The sequence below is a fragment of the Panthera leo genome, chromosome C2 (genome assembly GCF_018350215.1).
Source record: "Panthera leo isolate Ple1 chromosome C2, P.leo_Ple1_pat1.1, whole genome shotgun sequence".
NCBI lineage: Eukaryota > Metazoa > Chordata > Mammalia > Carnivora > Felidae > Panthera > Panthera leo.
This window is the reverse complement of record NC_056687.1, coordinates 94,977,985-95,002,449: the sequence shown is the minus strand read 5'-3', so window position 1 is coordinate 95,002,449 and position 24,465 is coordinate 94,977,985. Positions and strand designations below refer to the sequence as shown.

Below are 24,465 nucleotides of genomic sequence, written 5' to 3'. Positions count from 1 at the left end.
GAAACTGGACCCTTGTCTTACACTGTATACAAACATAATTCAAATGGTTTAAAAACTTGAACAACAGACTCAAAACTATTAAACTTCTAGAAGAAAACAGAGGGGGTAAGCTCTTGACGTTGATCTTGGCAATGATATTTTGGATTTTTCACTGAAAGCAAAGAAAACAAAAGCAAAAATAAGCAAGTGGGACTATATCACAGTAAGAAGCTTCTACAGCAAAGGAAACCATCAACAAAAAGAAAAGGCAATCTATGTAATCAGAGAAAATATTTGTAAGTCATGATAAGGGGTTAATATCCAAAATATATAAAACTCATACAATTCAATAGCATAAAAACAGTCTAAATGTAAAAAATGGGCAAAGGAACAGAATAGATATTTCTCAAAGTAGATATACAAATGGCCAACAGGTACATGAAAAGGGGCTCTGCATCACTAATCATCAGGGAAATGTAAATCTAAAATCATAATGAGATATTACCTCCCACTTGTTAGAATGGTTATCCTCAAAAATGTATTTGATAACAAGTGTTGGTAAGGATGTGGAAGAAAGGGAACCCTTGTGTACTGTTGGGAATGTAAAGTGGTGCAGCAGCTATGGAAAACAGCATGGAGGTTGTTAAAAAAAAATAAAAATAGAACTATTATATGATCCAGAAATCCCACTTTTGGGTATATATCCAAAGGAAATGAAGACAGGACATCAAAGAGATATGTGGACTCTCATGTTCATTGCTATTCACACAGTCAAGTTATGCAAATAATTTAAGTGTCCATTGATGGGTGAATGGATAAAAAAGATGGGAGACACACACACATATGGCTGAATTATAATTCAAATATAGAATTCAGCCATGAGAATGAAGGAAATCCTGCCATTTGTAACACACAGATGGATCTTGAGGGCATTATTCTAAGTGAAGTAAGCCAAATGGAGAAAGACAAATACTGCATTTAGATTGTTATGTGTGGAAACAAAACAAAACAAAACCAAAAACAAAAGTCGAATGCATAGAAGCAGAGAATAGAATATTGTTGCCAGGCAATAGGAGACAGGGAAATAGAGACAAGTTGGTAAAAGGGTATAAATTTTTACTTATAAAATGCATAAGGTCTAAGGATCTAATATATAACATGGTGACTATAGTTGATAACATTTTATTGTATGAGAGTAGAACTTAAATGTACTCACCAAACAACAACAACAGTAACAAAAAATAACCCCCAAACATAAGTATATGAAATGATGGATGTGTTAATTAACTAAATGGGAAGAATCATTTCACAATGTGTATGTATATCATATCATCATGATGTACACTTAAATTTTCTTACAAATATATTTGTCAATTATACCTCAGTAAGTTCAAAAAAGAAGATAAATTATCTAATAATGTCCTATATTGATCACATGTTGAAATTATATTTTGGATATGTTACATTAAATATATGTCATCAATCTCAAAAGAATCAGATGGGGCAAATAGGAACAAATAACAAAGAGACCCAATCCCAATTAACCAGATCAATAATTACATTAAATATAAATGGGTTAAACATTCCAATTAAAAGGTAGTGATTGTCAGACTAGAGAATCTCAGTCTCATAATACCCAACTATATGCCATCTACCAGTTACACTTTTACAAATTTTTTTTAATTAAAAAACATTGAATTTTATTTAAATCCAAGTTAGTTAACATATAGTGTTACCAGATACACTTTAAAAGTGAAGACACATATTGGTTGAAAATAAAGGGATTAAAAAAATGATACCAATCAAACAGTAAGCATTAAAATGTTGGAGTGGCTTTATTGATATCACATAATGTAGACCTCAAGACAAAGAGCTATTACCAATGGAAAAGAGACATTGCATGATAAAGGATCAAATCATTAGGAAAACATAATTTAAGTGTGTACATGACTAATAGAGCTTAAAAATACATGAAGCAAAAACTGACAGAACTAAATACATAGCCTAGTCTACAATTGTAGGTATTTTTCAATACCTTTCTCAGCAATATATGAAACAATAGACATAGCATCATTAAGAATGTAGTATGGTTTAAAATCACAATCCATCTTGATCTAATGGACATTTTTAGAGTGCTGTACCTAAAATCTGTAAAATACACATTGAATTCAAGTATACATTGATCATCATCCAAAATATGCTTGATCAATTTTCAGAAATCTTTGGCTGACCTCAATAGAATTAAATAAAAAAACAGTAAGACTTATTTAAAAACTGAAAATATTTAGAGATTAGGACATCTGTAATTAACCTGTAGGTCAAAGTAGAAAAGGCAAGGAAAGTGAGAAGAATATATTAAATTGAATAACAAAAATACAATATATTAAAATTTGTAGGCTATAGTTAAAACAGCTGTAGAGAAAAAAGTGATAGCTTTAAATGTTTATTTTAGGAAAGGAGAAAGGTTTAAATCAATGGCATAGATTTCTACCTTATGCTAGTGAAAGAAGGCAAAGAAATTTTTTTCAAATGTTAAATGAGTTTCTCATTTCTCAAAATGTTAAACACAGAGTAAGCATCTGACTGAGCAATTCCACATCTAGTCATATAATATTCCATTATATTCTATGCAATGAAAAATATTTCACAATAAAAAGAAAGAAGTACTTATGAATAGTACAACGTGGATGAGCCTTGAAATATAATGCTACTTGAAAAAAGGCTGCATATTGAGTGATTCCATCTATATGAAGGATCTGGAATAAGCAAATTCATAGAAACACATAGTAGATTAGTGGTTACCAGGACCTGGATGGAGGGGAGAATAAGTTACTGCCAATGGGTACAGGGTTTCTTTTGGGGTGATGAAAACATAAAATGAAACTAGTGTGATGGTTGCATAACTCTGAATATACTTAAAAAAAGTCACTGAATTGTACACTTTACTAGGGAAGTTTTATGGTATGTGAATTATACCTCAATAAAGCTGTTATTTAAAAAAGATAAAAAGTAAGCATTGATGCATAAATAATTTTGCATACCATAGTGAAGGTTCTTTCATAAACCTTTTCCTTTATATGCTTATATGAAAAGTTCCATTTGTTATGACTTTCCTAAATATTAATTAAAAAGATAGAAGAAAAATTCAATATAATTCACCACATTGACAGAAAAGTGTTGAAAAGCCATATGATCATCTCAATAGATGCAGAAAAAGCATCTGATAAACTTTATATACATTCCTGAGAAAAACTCAGCAAACTAGGAATATAAAGGAACTTCTTTAACATAGTAACATATAAAGAGGACATCTATGAAAAAACCCAACAATGAACAAACTCAGCAGTGAAATACTGAATATGTTCCTTTTACATTTCTTTTCTATTGTGGCCATAACAAAATTGTCACAAATTAGGTGCCCTAAAATAACTCTCACTTAAAAATCATTCAGTTCTGTACATCAGCAGTCCATGCACAGTGTGGCTCAGTTCATTTTCTGCCCTGCATTTTAGCAGGCCAAATTGAAGGTGTCAGCAGGGCTGTGTTTTTTGTATTGTATTGTTTTGTTTTTCTGGAGGCTCTAAGAATGAATCCACCTCTAAGACCATTCAAGTTGTTGGAAGAATTCAGTTCCACACAATTGTAGTACTGGGGTCCCTGTTTCCTTGCTGTCACTTGGAGATTGTTCCCAGCTTGTAGTACTGGGGTCCCTGTTTCCTTGCTGTCACTTGGAGATTGTTCCCAGCTTGTAGATTGTTCCCAGTTGTGTTCCTTGGCTCATGCCTGCCTTCTTGCATTCTCAAAATCAGCAATGGCAAGTCAAATTCTTCTTATGCTTTGTTTCTCTAACCTCCCTTTTTTCATCATCTTTCCTTTGCTAACTTCCTCTTCTTCAGCATCTCTCTGACTGACTTTTCTGCCTTTTTCTTCTACTTTTAAGTGCTCATGTAATTACATTGGGCTTAATAGGATAATCTTCCTAATTTAAGGTTAGCTGATTAGTAACCTTAATTCCATCTTCAGAGTCACTACACAGCAGTACCTAGATTAGTATTTGATTGTATAATCACAGAATGAGAATTTGGGGGGATATTTTTAGAATTCTTCCCACTATGTCCTCTAAGAACAAAGACAAGACAAGGATGTTCATTGTAACCACTTTTATTCAATATTGTATTGGAAATCCTACCCAGTGCACCAAGATATGAAAAAGAAATAAAAAGTATACAGATCAGAAATTACTTTATTCATGATGTCATGATCATCTCGGTTGAAAATCCAAGACATCTATTAAAAGCAGACTAGAATTAATAAGTGTGTTTATGAGAATTAATATAAGCTCAATAGGAAAATCAATTGTATTTCCATGTTAGCAACAAACAATTGAAAATTAAATATTTTAAAAGAGGGACCCATTTATAATAGTATTAAAAATTAAATACTTAAAAATAAAATGTGTATAAGACCTATATATTGAGAACTACAAAATATTCAAAATATTCTGGAGATAAGCTAAAGACAAACTAAATAATTGGAGAAATATACTATGTTCATGGATCGATATGCGTAATGTCACTATGATGTCATTGCTTCCTAAATGGATCAATATATTGAATGCTATCCTAATCAAAATCCCAGTAGGTTTTTGTATAGAAAGTGACGAGATTATTCTAAAATTTACTTGGAAATTCTAAGGACCTATATTAACAAAATTAATTTATAAAAATAAGAAAAGTTTGAAGAAATGCAAGGCTTATTATTAAGCTATAATAATAAAGAATAAAACTTGTAATCAAAAGACAGCCATTTTTCAAAATGGGCAAGAGACTTGAATAGACATTTCTTTAAGGAAAATATAGAAATGTCCAAAATGCACATAACAAGATGGTCAAAATCATTAATAGGGAAATGAAAATCAAAACCACAATGAAATACTACTTCACACCCACTAGAATGGCTATAATTTAAAAAAGGAAACAAATATTGGTTGAGAAATTGGGGAAATTGGAACATTGTACATCCTTGTGGGAATGTAAAATGGTACAGCCACTGTGCAAAGTAGTTTGGTGGTTTCTCAAAAAATTCAATTCATAATTTTTATATAAACTGGCAATTCCACTCCTAGGCATATACTCCAGAGAACTGAAAGCAGATACTCAAGCAAATACTTGTACACAAGTTTCAGAGCAGCAGTATTCAGAATAGGGAAAACATGGAAACAACCCAAAAGTCTTATTAACAGACGAATGGATGAATAAATGTGGTATTACTCAACCATGAAAAAGAATAAAGTACTGCTACATGCTACAATGTGGGTGAATCTCAAAAATATTATGCTATAGAAAAGAAACCAGACACAAAAGTTCACATATTCTGTAACAACATTTATATGTATCCAGATTAAGTAATACCACAGAGATAGAAAGCAGAATAATGTTTGCCAGGGCTGGAAAAAAGGATGGAATGGAGAAGAACTGCTTAATAGGCATAAGGTTGTCTTTTGGGGTGATGAAAATGTTATTTATTAATAATTGCTTCTATTGAGGCAATTGTTGCATACATTGTGAAATGTACTAAATACCACAGATTTGTACACTCTAAAATGATAGATTTAGAGGCCGCCTGGGTGGCTCAGTCAGTTAAGCGTCCAGCTCTTGGTTTTGGCTCAAGTCATGATCTTGCGGTTTTGTGAGTTCAGGTCCTGCATCAGGCTCTGTGCTGGCAACATGAACCCTGCTTGGGATTCTCTCTCTCCCTCTGTCTCTCTGCTCCTTCCCCACTCACGCTGTATCTGTATCTCTCAAAATGAATAAACTTAAAAGTAATTTTAAATGATAGTTTTTCTTATATGAATTTTACATCAGTAAAAAAATGAACTACAATCCCTACTTCATATGCTACATAAAAATTAATTGAAAATAGATTGTGGACATAAACATAAAATAAAATTTATGGAAGAAAATATAGGAAAATATGTATATACCCTTGTGAATAGGCAAATAATTTTTAGAAGACATGGAAAGCAATAGCCATAAAAGAGAAAATTATATGTTAAACTTCATCAAATGTAAAATTTCTTACCAAAATAAATAGGCAGGTTATAGACTGGAAGAAAATAATACTTATTTATTTATTTATTTATTTTTTTAATTTATTTTTTTTTTTAATATATGAAATTTATTGTCAAATTGGTTTCCATACAACACCCAGTGCTCATCCCAAAAGGTGCCCTCCTCAATATCCATTACCCACCCTACCCTCCCTCCCACCCCCCATCAACCCTCAGTTTGTTCTCAGTTTTTAACAGTCTCTTATGCTTTGGCTCTCTCCCACTCTAACCTCTTTTTTTTTTTTTTTTTTTCCTTCCCCTCCCCCATGGGTTTCTGTTACGTTTCTCAGGATCCACATAAGAGTGAAACCATATGGTATCTGTCTTTCTCTGTATGGCTTATTTCACTTAGCATCACACTCTCCAGTTCCATCCACGTTGCTACAAAAGGCCATATTTCATTTTTTCTCATTGCCACGTAGTATTCCATTGTGTATATAAACCACAATTTCCTTATCCATTCATCAGTTGATGGACATTTAGGCTCTTTCCATAATTTGGCTATTGTTGAGAGTGCTGCTATAAACATTGGGGTACAAGTGCCCCTATGCATCAGTACTCCTGTATCCCTTGGGTAAATTCCTAGCAGTGCTATTGCTGGGTCATAGGGTAGGTCTATTTTTAATTTTCTGAGGAACCTCCACACTGCTTTCCAGAGCGGCTGCACCAATTTGCATTCCCACCAACAGTGCAAGAGGGTTCCCGTTTCTCCACATCCTCTCCAGCATCTAGAGTCTCCTCATTTCTTCATTTTGGCCACTCTGACTGGCGTGAGGTGATATCTGAGTGTGGTTTTGATTTGTATTTCCCTGATAAGGAGCGACGTTGAACATCTTTTCATGTGCCTGTTGGCCATCCGGATGTCTTCTTTAGAGAAGTGTCTATTCATGTTTTCTGCCCATTTCTTCACTGGGTTATTTGTTTTTCGGGTGTGGAGTTTGGTGAGCTCTTTATAGATTTTGGATACTAGCCCTTTGTCCGATATGTCATTTGCAAATATCTTTTCCCATTCCGTTGGTTGCCTTTTAGTTTTGTTGGTTGTTTCCTTTGCTGTGCAGAAGCTTTTTATCTTCATAAGGTCCCAGTAATTCACTTTTGCTTTTAACTCCCTTGCCTTTGGGGATGTGTCGAGTAAGAGATTGCTACGGCTGAGGTCAGAGAGGTCTTTTCCTGCTTTCTCCTCTAAGGTTTTGATGGTTTCCTGTCTCACATTCAGGTCCTTTATCCATTTTGAGTTTACTTTTGTGAATGGTGTCAGAAAGTGGTCTAGTTTCAACCTTCTGCATGTTGCTGTCCAGTTCTCCCAGCACCATTTGTTAAAGAGACTGTCTTTTTTCCATTGGATGTTCTTTCCTGCTTTGTCAAAGATGAGTTGGCCATACGTTTGTGGGTCTAGTTCTGGGGTTTCTATTCTATTCCATTGGTCTATGTGTCTGTTTTTGTGCCAATACCATGCTGTCTTGATGATGACAGCTTTGTAGTACAGGCTAAAGTCTGGGATTGTGATGCCTCCTGCTTTGGTCTTCTTCTTCAAAATTACTTTGGCTATTCGGGGCCTTTTGTGGTTCCATATGAATTTTAGGATTGCTTGTTCTAGTTTCGAGAAGAATGCTGGTGCAATTTTGATTGGGATTGCATTGAATGTGTAGATAGCTTTGGGTAGTATTGACATTTTGACAATATTTATTCTTCCAATCCATGCGCAGGGAATGTCTTTCCATTTCTTTAAATCTTCTTCAATTACCTTCATAAGCTTTCTATAGTTTTCAGCATACAGATCTTTTACATCTTTGGTTAGATCTATTCCTAGGTATTTTATGCTTCTTGGTGCAGTTGTGAATGGGATCAGTTTCTTTATTTGTCTTTCTGTTGCTTCATTGTTAGTGTATAAGAATGCAACTGATTTCTGTACATTGATTTTGTATCCTGCAACTTTGCTGATTTCATGTATCAGTTCTAGCAGACTTTTGGTGGAGTCTATCGGATTTTCCATGTATAATATCATGTCATCTGCAAAAAGCGAAAGCTTGACTTCATCTTTGCCAATTTTGATGCCTTTGATTTCCTTTGGTTGTCTGACTGCTGAAGCTAGAACTTCCAGCACTATGTTAAACAACAGCGGTGAGAGTGGGCATCCCTGTCGTGTTCCTGATCTCAGGGAAAAAGCTCTCAGTTTTTCCCCGTTGAGGATGATGTTAGCTGTGGGCTTTTCATAAATGGCTTTTATGATCTTTAAGTATGTTCCTTCTATCCCGACTTTCTCAAGGGTTTTTATTAAGAAAGGGTGCTGGATTTTGTCAAAGGCCTTTTCTGCATCGATTGACAGGATCATATGGTTCTTCTCTTTTTTTTTGTTAATGTGATGTATCACGTTGATTGATTTGCGAATGTTGAACCAGCCCTGCATCCCAGGAATGAATCCCACTTGATCATGGTGAATAATTCTTTTTATATGCTGTTGAATTCGATTTGCTAGTATCTTATTGAGAATTTTTGCATCCATATTCATCAGGGATATTGGCCTGTAGTTCTCTTTTTTTACTGGGTCTCTGTCTGGTTTGGGAATCAAAGTAATACTGGCTTCATAGAATGAGTCTGGAAGTTTTCCTTCCCTTTCTATTTCTTGGAATAGCTTGAGAAGGATAGGTATTATCTCTGCTTTAAACGTCTGGTAGAACTCCCCTGGGAAGCCATCTGGTCCTGGACTCTTATTTGTTGGGAGATTTTTGATAACCGATTCAATTTCTTCGCTGGTTATGGGTCTGTTCAAGCTTTCTATTTCCTCCTGATTGAGTTTTGGAAGAGTGTGGGTGTTTAGGAATTTGTCCATTTCTTCCAGGTTGTCCAATTTGTTGGCATATAATTTTTCATAGTATTCCCTGATAATTGTTTGTATCTCTGAGGGATTGGTTGTAATAATTCCATTTTCGTTCATGATTTTATCTATTTGGGTCATCTCCCTTTTCTTTTTGAGAAGCCTGGCCAGAGGTTTGTCAATTTTGTTTCTTTTTTCAAAGAACCAACTCTTGGTTTTGTTGATCTGCTCTACCGTTTTTTTAGATTCTATATTGTTTATTTCTGCTCTGATCTTTATTATTTCTCTTCTTCTTCTGGGTTTAGGCTGCCTTTGCTGTTCTGCTTCTATTTCCTTTAGGTGTGCTGTTAGATTTTGTATTTGGGATTTTTCTTGTTTCTTGAGATAGGCCTGGATTGCAATGTATTTTCCTCTCAGGACTGCCTTCGCTGCGTCCCAACGCGTTTGGATTGTTGTATTTTCATTTTCGTTTGTTTCCATATATTTTTTAATTTCTTCTCTAATTGCCTGGTTGACCCACTCATTCGTTAGTAGGGTGTTCTTTAACCTCCGTGCTTTTGGAGGTTTTCCAGACTTTTTCCTGTGGTTGATTTCAAGCTTCATAGCATTGTGGTCTGAAAGTATGCATGGTATAATTTCAATTCTTGTAAACTTATGAAGGGCTGTTTTGTGACCCAGTATATGATCTATCTTGGAGAATGTTCCATGTGCACTCGAGAAGAAAGTATATTCTGTTGCTTTGGGATGCAGAGTTCTAAATATATCTGTCAAGTCCATCTGATCCAATGTATCATTCAGGGCCCTTGTTTCTTTACTGACTGTGTGTCTAGGTGATCTATCCATTTCTGTAAGTGGGGTGTTAAAGTCCCCTGCAATTACCACATTCTTATCAATAAGGTTGCTTATGTTTATGAGTAATTGTTTTATATATTGGGGGGCTCCGGTATTCGGCGCATAGACATTTATAATTGTTAGCTCTTCCTGATGGATAGACCCTGTAATTATTATATAATGCCCTTCTTCATCTCATGTTACAGCCTTTAATTTAAAGTCTAGGTTGTCTGATATAAGTATGGCTACTCCAGCTTTCTTTTGGCTTCCAGTAGCATGATAAATAGTTCTCCATCCCCTCACTCTCAATCTAAAGGTGTCCTCAGATCTAAAATGAGTCTCTTGTAGACAGCAAATAGATGGGTCTTGTTTTTTTATCCATTCTGATACCCTATGTCTTTTGGTTGGCGCATTTAATCCATTTACATTCAGTGTTATTATAGAAAGATACGGGTTTAGAGTCATTGTGATGTCTGTATGTTTTATGCTTGTAGTGATGTCTCTGGTACTTTGTCTCACAGGGTCCCCCTTAGGATCTCTTGTAGGGCTGGTTTAGTGGTGACAAATTCCTTCAGTTTTTGTTTGTTTGGGAAGACCTTTATCTCTCCTTCTATTCTAAATGACAGACTTGCTGGATAAAGGATTCTCGGCTGCATATTTTTCCTGTTTAGCACACTGAAGATCTCGTGCCAATCCTTTCTGGCCTGCCAAGTTTCAAAAGAGAGATCAGTCACGAGTCTTATAGGTCTCCCTTTATATGTGAGGGCACGTTTATCCCTTGCTGCTTTCAGAATTTTCTCTTTATCCTTGTATTTTGCCAGTTTCACTATGATATGTCGTGCAGAAGATCGATTCAAGTTATGTCTGAAGGGAGCTCTCTGTGCCTCTTGGATTTCAATGCCTTTTTCCGTCCCCAGGTCAGGGAAGTTCTCAGCTATAATTTCTTCAAGTACCCCTTCAGCACCTTTCCTTCTCTCTTCCTCCTCTGGAATATCAATTATGCGTAGATTATTTCTCTTTTGTGCATCACTTAGTTCTCTAATTTTCCCCTCATACTCCTGGATTTTTTAATCTCTCTTTCTCTCAGCTTCCTCTTTTTCCATAACTTTATCTTCTAGTTCACCTATTCTCTCCTCTGCCTCTTCAATCCGAGCCGTCGTCGTTTCCATTTTGTTTTGCATTTCGTTTAAAGCGCTTTTCAGCTCCTCGTGACTGTTCCTTAGTCCCTTGATCTCTGTGGCAAGAGATTCTCTGCTGTCCTCTATACTGTTTTCAAGCCCAGCGATTAATTTTATGACTATTATTCTAAATTCACTTTTTGTTATATTATTTAAATCCTTTTTGATCAGTTCATTAGCTGTTGTTATTTCCTGGAGATTCTTCTGAGGGGAATTCTTCCGTTTGGTCATTTTGGATAGTCCCTGGAGTGGTGGGGACCTGCAGGGCACTTCCCCTGTGCTGTGGTGTATAACTGGAGTTGGTGGGCGGGGCCGCAGTCAGACCTGATGTCTGCCCCCAGCCCACCGCTGGGGCCGCAGTCAGACTGGTGTGTGCCTTCTCTTCCCCTCTCCTAGGGGTGGGATTCACTGTGGGGTGGCGTGGCCCATCTGGGCTACTTGCACACTGCCAGGCTTGTGGTGCTGGGGATCTGGCGTATTAGCTGGGGTGGGTAGGCAAGGTGCACGGGGGCAGGAGGGGCAGGCTTAGCTCGCTTCTTCTTAGGTGATCCATTTCAGGAGGGGCCCTGTGGCAGCGAGGGAGTCAGATCCACTGCCGGAGGTTTGGCTCCGTAGGAGCACAGAGTTGGATGTTTGCGCGGAGCGAGCAAGTTCCCTGGCAGGAACTGGTTCCCTTTGGGATTTTGGCTGGGGGATGGGCGGGGGAGATGGCGCTGGCGAGCGCCTTTGTTCCCCACCAAACTGAGCTCTGTCGTCCGGGGGCTCAGCAGCTCTCCCTCCCTTTGTCCTCCAGCCTTCCTGCTTTCTGAGCAGAGCTGTTAACTTATGACCTCCCAGATGCTAAGTCGCGCTTGCTGTCAGAACACAGTCCGTCAGGCCCCTCCGCTTTTGCCTGCCAGACTCGGGGACTCTGCTTGGCCGGCGAGCTGCCCCTCCGCCCCGGCTCCCTCCCGCCAGTCCGTGGAGCGCGCACCGCCTCGCCCTTCCTACCCTCTTCCGTGGGCCTCTCGTCTGCGCTTGGCTCCGGAGACTCCTTTCTGCTAATCCTCTGGCGGTTTTCTGGGTTATTTAGGCAGGTGTAGGTGGAATCTAAGTGATCAGCAGGATGCTCAGTGAGCCCAGCGTCCTCCTACGCCACCATCTTCCCAAAATTATTTGTTAAAATGTTTTCCTTTACCTATCAGATGACTTTGGCATCTTTGTCGAAAATCAAATAGCTTATAAGTGTGAGCCTAATTCTCTATTCTGTCCTCTGATTTACATGTCAATTCTTATGCCAATACCATACAGTTGGATTACCATAGCTTCATAGTAGTATTGAACTTAAGTAGTTAGGTCTTTTAACTTTGTTCTTTTTTTGAGATGCTTTGGATATTCTAGATCCTTTTCATTTCCAAGTGAATTTTAGAAAAAGTTTGTCAATTTCTACCAAAAGCATAGTGGAACTGTTACTAGGATTGTGTTGAATCTATAATCAGTTTGGGAAGAATTGACATTTTAACAATATTGAGTCTTCTAATCCATGAACATGGTATATATTTTCATATAATGTCATCCTTTTTTCTCAGCAATGTTTCATAGTTTTCAATGAAAATAACTTGCATGTCTTTTATTAAATTTATTACTAAGTATTTTAACTTTTTTATCCTATTGTGAGTGAAATTAACTTTTTATTTTATTTTCCAGTAGTTTAAGATAATATACAAAAATACAATTGATTTTTGTATATTAACTTTGTATCCTGAAATTTTACTAATAGTTATCTTATAAATTCCTTGAGATTTTCTATATAAACAATCATGTCATCTGCCCAAAACAACAACAACAACAACAAAATAACAGGTTTTCTCTTCTGATCTTTATGCTTTTTACTGCTTTTTATTGCCCTACTGAAATGGCTACGACCTTAGAGAGAGTGAATATAAAGTAATGAGAATGAGTATTCTTGCCTAGTTCTTAATTTTTGGGAAAGCATTCAATATTTCACCATTAAGCAGTACTGTTATTTTTTCATATATGCCATTTTCATATATTCCATTTATCAGAGTGAGCAAGTTCCCTTCTATTTCTAGTTTCTGAGAGTGTTTACTAGTAATGAATGAAGTTTACCAAATGTTTTTGCTGTATCTATTGAAATAATAATATAGTTTTCCCATTTTTCTGTTAATATGCTTTCTTTCATTGATTTTCAAATATAAACCAACCTTTTATTCCTAGAATAAAACTAACTTGTCACAATGTATTATCTTTTTTATGTATTGTTGGATTTGACTCACTAATTGTTTATTATGGATATTTTTGCTATGATTATTGGGGATATAGAGCTGTAATTTTCTTTTTTTGTAAGGTCTTTGTTAGGTATTGTATTAGGTTGTGCTGGCCTCATAAAATAAATTGGAAAGTAGTCACTCCATTATTTTTGAAGGAGTTTGTTTGTTAGGATTAGTTTTATATCTTTTCTTAAATGCTAGAGAAAATTACATAATAAAACCATCTGGGCTTTCACTTTTTATTGTGGGAAGGTTTTTAATAATTCTATTTCTTTAATAGATTTAATCATGTGTCAATTTGTGTAAGTTTTATCTTTCAAAGAATTAGTCTGTTTTCTCCAAGCTGTCAAATGCATTGCTTTAAAGTTGTTTAAAACTTTCTCTGGGGTGTCTGGGTGACTCAGTTGGTTAAACGTCTGCCTCTTGATTTTGGCTCAGGTCATGATTTTACCATTCATGAGATCAAGCCCCTTGTTTACCTCTGCGCTGATAGCTAAAAGCCTGTTTAGGATCCTCTGTCTCCCTCTCTTTCTGTCCACCCCCTGCTCATGCTCATTTCCTCTCAATAAATAAATAAATAAATAAATAAATAAATAAATAACCAAACTTAAAAAAAATTTTTTTTTAATTCTCTAATTAGCCTTTTAATTTCTTTAGAGTCTGTAGTGATTACTCCTATTGGTGATTTTGGTCTCTTTTTTTTTTTAATCTGTCTAGATAGGAGTCTATCAACTTTGTTGATCTTTTCTAAGAACAAACTGAGGCTTTATGAAATTTCTATATTGTCTTTATGTTTTCTATTTCATTGATTTCTACTTCAGTCTTTAGTTCTTCTTTTCTTCTACTTAGTTTGGTTTTACTTTGCTCTTCTGTCTCTGGCTTCTTAAGACAGAACCTTAGGTTACTGATTTTAGACCTTTGTTTATTTATTTTTTTAGACCTTTCTTGTTTTCTAAAATAAGCCTTTAAGACTGCAAATTTCCCTCTAAGTACCTTTATCTGCATCCCACAATTTTTGATATTTTTTGTCTTCACTAACATTTACTTTGAAATGTTTTCTAATTTCCCTTGAAATTTTTTCCTTGACCCACAGCTTATTTCAAAATGTGTTATTTAATTTCAAAGTAATTGGATTACTCTGTATATCTTGTTAGTGGTCTTAAATATACTTGCTTTCTCGTCAGAAAGTATATTCTGTGAAATTTCAATGCTTGGAGACTTATTGACTTGTTTTATGGACCAGCATACATTCTATCCTGGTAAACTTAGCAATGTCCACTGGAAAAGGATGTGTATTCTCCAGTTGTTGTGTATTGTTCCACTTAATGTCAGTTAGGTAAATGTGGTTAATAGAGTTATTCAGATCTTCTATGTCTTTCCTGATTTAAAAAATTCTATCAATTACTGACAGAAATGTGTTAAAATCTCCAACTATAATTAAGGAGTTGTCTATTTTTCCATTTAATTCCATCAATTGTTATTTCATGATTTGAAGTTCTGTTGTTACACACATACACAATTGTGATTATTATGTTTCCTGATGAATTACTTCTTTTATAACATATCTTTTTTTATTGCAGTACTATCTCAGAGTAATACTTTTCCTTGAGTTTACTTTATCAATACTAATATAGAACTCCAGTTTTTTGTTCACCTATTGCATCATGTGTCTTTTTCTATTTTTACTTTCAAAAACACTGTGTGTGTGCATGTGTGTGTGTATGATATTCATTTATAAATATATATGACATGCAACATGTTATTTATGTCCTCTCTTGGAAATAACATATAGTCAGGTCCTCCTTTTTTATCCATTTTGAAAATCTCTACATTTAGTCAGAGTATTTCTAGGTGTCTTATTATAATTATTAAATGTTATTATTGATATGGTTTAAGCATTCCACTCCATTATTTTGCTTTCTGCCTGTGCTCTCTGTTTTTAGTTCCTCTGTTCCTCCTTTTGCCTGTTTTTGAATGAACTACTTTAAAATTTTCATTTTAATTTATCTGTTGCCTTTTAGTTATACAGCTTTCTGTTAATTTTTTAATGGTCACTATAGAGATTTCAACATCTATCCTTAACTTTTCTCAGTCTACATAGTATTAACACTGACCTCTTCATATAAAAGGTACTAACTATACAAGCTGTGTATTGACTTTTTTAATAAAAATTTTAAACTTTCATATAGTCTAAATTGCCTATTTTTTCTTGGTGTCATATCTAAAAAAATCATTGCCAGATCCAATGTCATGATTTTTGTTCTGTTTTCTTCTAAAAGTTTTGTAGTTTTATTTCTCACATTTGTTTTCTTGATCCATTTTGAGTTAATTTTTGTATATGGTGTTAGGTAAGGGTCCAGTTCATTCTTTTGCATGTGGATATACAGTTTTCCCAGCATTGTTAGTTCTAACACTTTTGTGGACCATTCAGGAGTTTCTACACATGGGATCCTATCATCTGTAAAGATAAATAATTTTACTTCTTCCTGTCCAACAGGGATGTCTTTTACTTATTTTTCTTATCTAATTGCTCTGGCTAGACCCCTAGTACTTGAATAGAAGTGGTTAAAGTGGACATCTTTGCCTTATTCCTAATCTAAGAGGAAAATTTTTCAGTTTTAAATTCAATAACATACAAAAACTCTGCTCTTTTACAACTCCATCCACAACTTTTTCAGTGGTTGATGTCACAAAAAAATATCTTTATACACTGTATGCCCCCAACCATAATCTACTAATTCTTTAAATGCATTAATCTCAAAAATAAATAAATAAATAAATAAATAAATAAATAAATGCATTAATCTCTTAAATTACATAGAAAAACATATGGAGTTACAAACTAAAGTTGTAATAATACTAGCTTTTAAACTGCTATTTTTAAAATGTATTAGTCTCTTCAATCATAGAAAACAAAGTGTTACAAACCATTGTTACAATAATACTAGCTTTTATAATTTCCCAGGTGATTGTTTATCTTTAGTGAGATCTCTATTTCTTCATATGGCTTCAAGTTACTATCTAGTGCCCTTTCATTTCAACTTGCAGGATTCCCTTTAGCATTTATTACAAGGCAGGCCTAATGGTAGCAAATTCCCTCAGTTTTTGTTTGCCTGGTTATGTCTTAATTTCTCCTCACTTTTGAAGGACAGTTTTGCAGATATAAATTCATAATTGATAGGGTTTTTTGTTTTCTTTTAGCACGTTGAATATATCATGCCTTCTGGCATGGCCTCCAAAGTATCTGATGATAAATCTACTGATAATTTCAATGAGGAGCTCTTGGATCTGACATCTCTTTGACTGCTTTCAACATTTCTCTCTGGCTACTTTAAAGATTCTCTGTCTTTGTCTTTTGAAAGTTTGGTTATAATGTATCTCACTGTGGATCTCTTCGAGTTCAACTTACTTGGAGTTAGCTGAGCTTCTTAGATGTTTATATTCACATCTTTCATCAAATTTGCGAAGTTTTCAGCCATCATTTCTTCAAAGAATCTCTCTGTTCCTTTCTTTCTCTTTTCTTCCTGGAACTCCCAGAACATGGATGTTAGTCCACTTGATGGTGCTCACAAGTCCTTTAGGGTCTATTCACTTTTCAAAATTTTTTTCTTTCTGTTCCTCACACTTGATAATTTCCATCATTCTATCTTCAAGCTCACTGATTGTTTCTTCTGCCTACTCAAATACGACCCTCATTCTCTCTTGCAAATTTTTCATTTCAGTATTGTACTTTTCAGCTCGAAATCTTCTTTTTGGTTTCTTTTTAGATTTTTTATCTCTTTATTGATATTTTATTTTCATACATCATTTTCTTGACTGTCTCCACATATTCCTTTCATTCTTTAAGGATCTTTAAAACAGTTGCTTTAAAGTTTTTGTCTAACAGATCTGCCATCTGGGACAGTTTCTGATGCTTTATTTTCCTTTGAAGGAACCATATTTTCCTGTTTCTTTATATGCCTTGTGATTTTGTTGTTGTTGCTGTTGACAGCTGCGAACTTGAATCCAAAACTGTGATAAGTCTAGAAGTTAGATTCTCTCCCTACCCCTATAATTTGCTGGGTTTTTTTGTTTGTTTGTTTGTTTTTTTAATTGTAGGCAAAGTCTGTGCTAAAGATCACAGATTTTATCTGAGTTTAAGCCTATCCATGGGCATGCATGGTGACTTTCTAATCTCCCCCTTTTATGCAATTGCTTTTGAATATTCATTTCTAATGTTTGGTTCCCAAAAGAGGAATAAGAGAAAAATGAAGAGAGGAGGACTTTAAATCCTGTGGAAGTCACTTTGACTGGAGAAGGAAGGGTTTGCAACTATAAAGGAGGTAAAATAACAAAGGCCACCCAACTCTTTGCCCCCACCTCTGAGATCAGAAGCTCCAACCTGTATCAGAGGATAGATCTGTAATGCTGGAGGTGACAGGGTCTTTTTTGTCCACCGTGGCTTCCACAAACTGCATGCAAGCTGCTCCTGGAACATGTGCACAGCTGCCTGCCATGGATCTGGGGATGGGTGGATGGGTAGCTACTACTGTGCTAAGCTGAAATTGACATAAATTAAATGAAATTTACTGTCTGAGCCTTTCTTCAGAAGTTGCAATCCTTCAATAGACTCCAGCGATCTAAAATAGTTACATCAGACAGATTCCTCCAAAGCAATTGTGGTCTAGGTAGAGAAAGAGATTCCTGGTGCTTTCTACCCTTCCAACTTCCCAGAATTCTATATAGAGTTCTTAAAATACAACAATAAGAAAACAAAAAACTGAATAAAAATGTAGGCAATAGCTCTGAGCAGACACTTCACATGCAAATAGTATATGAAAAGGCACTTAACATCATTGATTATTAGGGAAACACAAACTAAATTTACAATGAACTACTACTAAACACATAATAGAATGGCTAACATCAAAATATCTTACAATTCTAAATGCTGTTGAGAATGGAACTGGAAGTCTCATTCACTGCTGGTGTACATACAAAATTGTACAGCCACTTTGTAAAACATTTTGGCGTTTCTTTTCAAACAAATGACCCCCCACAATCCCATTCCTAGATACTTACCCAAGAGAATTGAAAACTTATGTTCTTGTACACAAATGTGCATAGCAGTTTTATATTAATCAACAAAACCTAGATGACATCCTTCAAAAGGTGATAAACAAACTATGGTATATCCTGAAAATGAAGTTCCACTCAGCAATAAAAAGGAACGAAGTACTGATTCATGCAGCTACATTTCTAAGTGAAAGAAGCCCTGAACCCCTATACCAATTTGTTTAGATAATTTGTGCAAACAGTATGACTTATAGTGAATATTTTCTTTCCTTCTGGGCATAGGGAACTTCAGAAACTGCATTCACTGTGTGTTTATGTGACTAATTCCCAATAGAAACTCTGGATTCCCAGGCTTAAGCAATCTTCCCTAGTAGACAACAGTTTGAACATGTAGTTACAATTAAATGCTGGAGGAATCAAGTGCATCCTGTAAAATTCCATTGGGAGAAGTCTCTTGGAAATGAGCATTTGAATTCCTCCAGACTTCATCCAATGTGCTTTTTCCCTTTGATAATTTTTATTTGTATCTTTTTTTATGTAATAAACCATGAATATAATGATTTCAGAGGCCTGTGAGTCCTTCTAGCAAAACACTGAACCTGAAAGTGGTCATGAGGACCACCAATGCAATGTGTATGCATGGGTTAGTATACATACATTTATGTTCTAGTTTTGTCTACAGAGAGCTGAAAAGCAGCAAGTGTGCCTAATAGCAATGCACCTGGGTGGCTCAATTGGTTAAACATCCGACTTTAGCTTAGGTCATGATCTCATGATTTGTGAGTTTGAGCCCCACATCGGGCTCTGTGCTGACAGCTTAGAGCCTGGAACCTGCTTTGGATTCTGTGTCTCCTTCTCTCTGCCCCTCCCCTGCTCACACTCTGTCTCTCTCTCCCTCTCACAAATAAACATTAAATGTTTTTTAATTAAAAAAAATTAAAATTAAAAAAAATAAAATAAAAAAAGATGAGGATGGGGAGATGGGGGCATGTCAAAAGGACACAGGCTCCCAAGGGCCAATGCTGGAACAATTTAAACAACAAAATAATAATAGTGTTGATTATACATCTGTGAGTAAAATAAATTATCCATGAATTCATATTCATGCAAATAAATAAGGAAAACAGAGAGAAAGAGGAAGAGAAAGAGAGAAGGGACAAATCTTTAGAAAAGAATTTCAAGTAATAAATGCAGAAAGATAAGGGAAATAGAAATTCACCATTAGAATACCACAATAAAAATAAGCACTATAATTTGGGGGCAAAACTTTAAGGAGAAATAGGGTATGTGCATAGCCTTGAAATATCTACCCCAACATGTTTATTAATAATTGTGGTGCTTTTAACATACGTCCAAAAAATCTTTGATATTTCTCCCACCAAAAGGTGGAACGTAATTCCACTTCTTGTGTGCTAGATTTAGTGATTTGCTTCTATTGAACAGAATAGAGAAAGTATTGGGGCACCTGGGTGGCTCAGTCGGTTGAGCATCTGAACTCGGCTCAGGTCATGATCTCACGGTTTGTGGGTTGGAGCCCCGTGTCTGGCTCTGTGCTAATAGCACGAAGCCTGAAGCCTGCTTCAGACTCTGTCTTCTCTCTCCCTACCCCTCCCTCACTCATGGTCTCTCTCTCTCTGTGTCTCTCAAAAATAAATAAACATTTTTTAAAAATTTTAAAAAAAGAATATAGAAGGGGAAAAACATTAACTTTACAGCAGACAAACCTGACAGGCATTACCTTAACCAAGGAGTCAAGGTTAATATAACCAATAATAAGTAATGTTGGTATCATGTGCCCCTAAAATGATATGATAAGAGCATTTTACTTCTACAGTATTTTTCCCCTAATTCATAGCCCTGGTCTAATAATGAGAAAATGTATTAAAATGTACATGTGGGATTTAAATTTATGGAGGTAACTGAGTGATGACATGGAGAGGCTAATGTGACTGAAAGAATTTATTACTTATAATTCCCAAGAGAAGGGGCTATGCCATGCCATACAGGACTACATGGGAAAGCACCAGTTTTGATCAAGAGACAGAAGTAGGAGCAAGGGCAACATATGGCCTAAAACTTTATTGTATTTTCAATGGAACAGGCAAGACAGGACAGGAGAAACCGCTTAGGAATGACTACTTCAAATAATATCAACTGGCTCTCAGCTACGGGTGTGGTCTGGTTCCTGGCCCTGGGTGATTTAAAGCAGGGGAAATATTGGCTTGGTATGTGATAGTTAGATAAAGGAGGTTATCGAGAGTATGGACCAGAACTGGTGAGGGTTTGTAATATGATTTTCATGTACCTGTGAATGCTGGATCACAAAGGAGATGCAAAGAACTCTGGCTGTTAGTTTGGCCCTATGATCAATGGATGCCAAAACTATGAATACAGGATCTAAGAAAATGCAGAACAAAAAACGCCACATAAACTCATATTGAAGAACATTCTACAAAATACCTTGAGCAGTGTTCTTCAAAACTATCAAAGTCATGAAAAACAAGAAAACACTGAGAAACTGTCACATATTGGAGGAGACGAATAAAATAGAATGGTGTAGTGCCCAAAATCGGATCTTGGAACAAAAAAAGAAAATCAATTGGAAAAGTCAAAGAAAATTTCTACTTTAGTAATAATATTGTACTAACATAAATTTGTTAGTTTATATAAATGTACAGTGATTCTATGATATATAACATTAGGTTAAGGGTATATGGAAACATTTCTATCATCACGATTTCTATACATTTAAAAATTCACTCAAAATAAAAAGTTTAATATAAATAGGTAAAATAAAAAACTTTGCCTGGATTCCACATCTGACTCTAACATTATATTTCTGTCCTCCCTTTCTTGGCAAAATCTCTTGCCAAAATTATCTAATCTTGAATTTTTTATAATGTCTTTGTTGATAGTTTTTTAATCACAAAAATTATTCAAGAGTTTTAAAAATAATTATTCAATTTATTAAAATTACCAGTTCAAAATCCAGTTATTTCTTAAGAGTTTTTTTCCCCTTCAGAGTTTTTTATTTCAGTAAATTTACATATTGAAATACACATATCTTCACTTTATAACATGATGACTTTTGATAAATGCATGTATGCAGGTAATCCACAATTGCCCACATATAGAACCTTTGCATCACCCAGATAAGTGCTCACATGTCCCTTCCCAGGCTATATACCACCCCTCTCCAAGAGTAAATAATTTTTCTGATTTTTTTCTACCATAGATTGTTTTTGCCTATTCTGGAACATCATATAAAGTACATTACAGTACGAATTATTTTGTATCTGGCTTTTTCCATTTAGCATCATGTCCTGGCTTCTTTCAGTCATCCATACCACTGTGGTTATCAATAGTTTGTTCCATTTTATTACCTAGTAGTGTTTTATGAATACAACACAGTTTATTTATCTAATAAACAATGATGGACATACGGATTATTTCCAGTTTTTAGCTGTTATGAGTGAAGGTGCTATACATTTATTTTCATGTACAAGCCCTTTTTGTAGACATGAGATTTTATTTTGAGGGATAAATATCTAAACTTGGAATTGCTCTATTTAATGAGAAATTGTCAAATATTTCCCAAAGTGGTTGTGCCATTTTATAATACCACCAACAATGGATGGGAGTCACACATCCTGACCAACATTTGGTCTTTTCAGTGTTTTAAATTTTAGTTAATCTAGTGGGTCAATAGTGGCTTTTCATTGTAGTTTTACTTTTGCATTTCCCTAATGACTAGTGATATTAACTACTCATGCACTTACTGGGCATTCATATATTTTCCTTTGTGAAGTATCTATTCAAGTCTTTGCTTTTTTATTGTTTTTATTTATCATTAAGTATTATTTATCATTAAGTAGGATTCCTTTCATTAATAGGAATATGTCTGCCATATACCTTTTTTTTTTTAATTTAGTTCTTTGAAAAGATCAACCAGTTTTTAAGATTTTTAAAATTTATTTTTGAGAGGACAGTGAGATCAGGGAAGGGGCAGAAAGAGAGGGAGACAGAGGATCTGAAGTGGGCTCTGTGCTGACAGCAGAGACCCATGCGGACTCCAACTCAAGAACCATGAGATCATGACCTGAGCTGAGTCGGCTGCTTAACCCACTGAATTACCCAGACGCCCCTGCCATATACTTTTAATACACTTTCTTTTTTACATAAGTTTTTGATTTACAGAAAATTGAGAATATGGTACAGAGAGTTTCCATATACTCCTTCACCCAGTTTCCCCTATTATTAACATCTTATATTGGTATTGCATATTTGTTACAATTTAATGGACCAGTATTTTTATATTACAGTTAACTAAAGTCAATAGAAGACTCAGATTTCCTTAGTTTTTTGTTTTTGTTTTTGTTTTTTGTTTTTTTTTTACTTAATGTATATTGCTGTTCCAGAATCCTACCCAGGATACTACATTGCATTTACTTGTCATGTCTCCTTGGGCTCCTCTTGGCTGTGAATCTTAGACTTCCTTTATTTTGATGAATTTTACAGTTTTGAAGAGTACTGGTCAAGCGTTTGCAGGATATCCCTCTAATGGAATCTGTCTAATTTTTTCCTCATGATTAGACTGGGGATATGGGTTTGGAGATGAAGACCCCAGAGGTAAATTGCTATTTTCTTCACATCATATCAAAGGTACATATTATGAATATGGTTTATCACTGTTGATATTGACCTTGCTCATATGGCTGAGATAGTATTGTCAGATTTCTCCTCTATAAAGTTACTCTCCCCTCTCCCCTTCCATACTGTACTCTTTGGAAGATAATCATTTAATGCACAGTGGGAAGTTATGCTCCTTCATGGCAGATCATCTACGTAAATAAATTAGAATTCTTCTGTAAGGGATATTTGTCTCTTTTCCTTCCTTCATTTCCCTATTCAATCATTTACTTATATTCCTATACACTTGTGATATTTATTTCCTTGCTAACAGAGCAAGGAAGTGGTTTTATACATTGTAATACAGTTAGAGTCTCTTGTCTCATCTGCATTCCTTCCTGAATCCCCCAACCTCCTAAATGATGTCTTTTAATTGCATACATTGTTTCACTCAGTGCTGTGAAGCTGTATGGGTTTTAGTAAATGTATAATTTCATGTATTCACCATTATAGTATCATACAGAATAGTTTCACAGCCCTAAATATATTGCTTGCCTTGAACTATTGAACTCTCCCTCCTCCCCCAAATCCCTGGCAACAACTGATCTTTTGCTGGTTGTGTAGTTTTGCCTATTCCAAAAGGTCATGTAATGGGAATCATTTTCAGACTGGATTATTTCACCTAGCAACATGCATCTAAGGCTTATCCATGTCTTTTAAATGGTTGGTAGTTTACTTATTTTTGTCATTGAGAGATATTCCATTGTGTGAAAATACCACAGTTGGCTTATCCATTCACCTGTTGAAAGGTATCTTGGCTACCTTTTTAAAAAATTATTATTTTCTGGAAAGATGGTGGCGTAGGAGGACGCTGGGCTCACCGCGCGTCCTGCTGATCACTTAGATTCCACCTACACCAGCCTAAATAACCCAGAAAACCGCCAGAGGATTAGCAGAAAGGAGTCTCCGGAGCCAAGCGCAGACGAGAGGCCCACGGAAGAGGGTAGGAAGGGTGGCGAGGCGGTGCGCGCTCCACGGACTGGCGGGAGGGAGCCGGGGCGGAGGGGCAGCTCGCCGGCCAAGCAGAGTCCCCGAGTCTGGCAGGCAAAAGCGGAGGGGCCTGACGGACTGTGTTCTGACAGCAAGCGCGACTTAGCATCTGGGAGGTCATAAGTTAACAGCTCTGCTCAGAAAGCAGGAAGGCTGGAGGACAAAGGGAGGGAGAGCTGCTGAGCCCCCGGACGACAGAGCTCAGTTTGGTGGGGAACAAAGGCGCTCGCCAGCGCCATCTCCCCCGCCCATCCCCCAGCCAAAATCCCAAAGGGAACCAGTTCCTGCCAGGGAACTTGCTCGCTCCGCGCAAACATCCAACTCTGTGCTCCTACGGAGCCAAACCTCCGGCAGTGGATCTGACTCCCTCGCTGCCACAGGGCCCCTCCTGAAATGGATCACCTAAGAAGAAGCGAGCTAAGCCTGCCCCTCCTGCCCCCGTGCACCTTGCCTACCCACCCCAGCTAATACGCCAGATCCCCAGCACCACAAGCCTGGCAGTGTGCAAGTAGCCCAGATGGGCCACGCCACCCCACAGTGAATCCCGCC

At 36.0% G+C, this 24,465-nt stretch overlaps 1 long non-coding RNA gene across 1 annotated transcript in view; it reads left to right on the top strand.

Moving 5' to 3' along the window:
* The window catches only part of LOC122230323, a 39,417-nt gene that overhangs the window by 5,910 nt on the left and 9,042 nt on the right, over nucleotides 1–24,465 (top strand). The window contains exon 2 of the long non-coding RNA XR_006207378.1: nucleotides 22,831–22,899. This is a non-coding gene — a long non-coding RNA (uncharacterized LOC122230323). The remainder of the gene's footprint in view (nucleotides 1–22,830; nucleotides 22,900–24,465) is intronic.